Source organism: Triturus cristatus, chromosome 6 (assembly GCF_964204655.1).
Source record: "Triturus cristatus chromosome 6, aTriCri1.1, whole genome shotgun sequence".
In the NCBI taxonomy this organism is placed as follows: Eukaryota; Metazoa; Chordata; class Amphibia; order Caudata; family Salamandridae; genus Triturus; species Triturus cristatus.
The window spans coordinates 761007445-761009904 of NC_140589.1; positions in this window are offsets into that span (position 1 = coordinate 761007445).

Below are 2460 nucleotides of genomic sequence, written 5' to 3' on the forward strand. Positions count from 1 at the left end.
TATATTTAACCCCTTCCATGCCCATGACGGAACGGTTCCGTCATGAGCATCGGTTGCGCTGTGCTCATGACGGAACCGTTCCGTCATGGCCCCGCCCGCGCTCAAACCCTTCAGCACCGCGGGGGAATTCCCGCCGCGCTGAAGGGGTTAAAATAATGTATGAGATAGTGTGTGTTTGTGATGGTGTGTTCTTGTGATGTTAAATCTGTATAGATGTGTGGGTGTTTGGGTAGTGGTTTTCATGTATGTTTGTGTTGTGGTATTCATGTGTTTGATGATGACTATGTTGGTGTGTAATGTGTGGATTTCGGTCATTATGTTGGATGTGAGGTTTAATGTGACTATGAGTGTCACGGCGTGTGTTTTTCTTGTTGTAATGATGTGTGCCCGTGCATTCGTTTATCATAGCATGCATGTGTGCGCAGGTCTGTGATTTTGTAATGGTGTGACTCATGGGTAGAGAGGAGGCTCAAGGGGCAGGGTGGGATTCGGAAGGGTGGTATGGCAGTGCAGCTACCCCTTCCATACCCCACCATCCTGGAGCAGCACTAGAGGGATAGCGCAGAGCTCAAGGGGCCTTGTGGGAAGGTAGGAGGTGGCAGGGGCACGTTGCCGTCTCTTGCACTCCCTGCCATCTTGGAGAGCTGCATGGAGGAATCAGACCTCAGGGGACACTGCGGATTTGAAGGCGAACTGCTTGGCCATGCTCCTGTCTCTTCCATGCCCTGATGCCTTGATATACTGAGAGAGCAAGAGGCTCTAGGTCCATTGCAGGAACTGGTGGTGGAAATGAATGATGAATAGGTTCAGCAGAGGGAAAAGCTGATGCTTCCTCTATACCGCACTCTTCTGGAGCACTGCGAAGATAATGTGGGTACCAGCGGAGCTTTAAGTGGGCCGGGTCTCACCAGGTCTGAGCAACAGCAGTTTTTTAAAGGGGGTCTCGAATCGGGTCTCTATCGGGCTCTGTTTTGTGCCCTGGCACAGGTGGTCCTTTTTAATCCGGACTGTAGTGACAGCAGGCACATCATGTGCGCGTGCTCACACTGCTCACTTCTCACTAGTAGAGAAGTTACAGCATGACGTCATGCCAGGTGAGCGTTCTAGGGGAAGGGAAATCCTTTAAAGAGAGTCATTTTCTCTATGGATTTTCCCTCTCTTTTTTGAAACTCGGGATCAGCAACATTGTCGTTGTGTCTCCAGTGCTGTAAGTGGAAGCTTTTTCAATATTATATACAAGCCACAGTTGCTGCTTATTTATCTTATGCAACTAACAACCATTGACAAAGCCAATAGTCCTGACTTCTTGTAGGCATGATGTTACCTCTTGTCTCATATATCTGGATGCAATGGCACAAATAGCAAAATACAAGTCGGGCGGTACACAATGCGAAGCACACATTTTTAGCTTACATGTCTGTAAGCCACGACCTTAATTACATTGGCCACGCCCCTTTGAGAGACCCCCCTTTTTTAATCCCACTTAAAGCCCTGGGTACCAGTTACTCTGCACTTAATGCACACTTTCCTTTATTCTATAACATGATAGTGAGGCTTCGTGTAACAGGAAAAAGGGCAGCAGTATCTCAGTTTCCGAAGCATATTCGACCTCAAACTTCATCCTACATCAGGGCAGGCAAATCACCTGAGACAAGAAACATAGCAGCCTTTTGCTCTTTAGCTGTACTTTACCTCTGATTTCCTTTTCGAAATGCTTCATTTCTACGTGTGCGATATAATAAACAGAGAACATCTCATGATTTTCTTTCAAAAGTTAAAACTGGCTCCCCCGCTGACGTTTGCCCGGTACACATCCTAAGGGAGATCTTCTCCTTCTGTCCAGCCCCCTTTATTACCCTGCTTAACACCTCTATCACCTCAGGAATTGTACCTGATGTGTTCAAAGCAGCCACGGTAATCCCTATTATAAAAAAAAACGGTGCCGATCCTACTGCCCCCTCCAACTATAGACCCATTTCGCTTCTCCCACTTCTGGGCAAGATCCTGGAGAGCCATATCACCTCCTCACTCTCCACCTACATTGAGGCCCACCACCTCCTGGCGGACCACCAGGCCGGCTTCCGGCCTGCACATTCTACGGAATCTGTTGTCCTCTCAGTGGTTGATGAGCTCAGACGCAGTGCTGACACCAATTCCCCCCAGGCCGTAGTCCTTCTCGATCTCTCCGCCGCCTATGACACGGTCGACCACTCCATCGTCCTCGACCGTGTCAGGGGCGCCGGCCTATGGGGGTCGGCTTTGACCTGGCTCACCTCTTTCTTAGCAGGCCGTACTCAGGCTGTTCGTTTGGAAGGCTTTCTTGCACCCACCCGCTCTGTCTCCTGCGGGGTACCCCAAGGCTCCTCCCTCTCCCCCCTTTTATTTAACCTTTACATACACCCCCTCATTACTGCTTTACAGGATATGGAGGTTACAACGTTCAACTACGCTGATGACCTC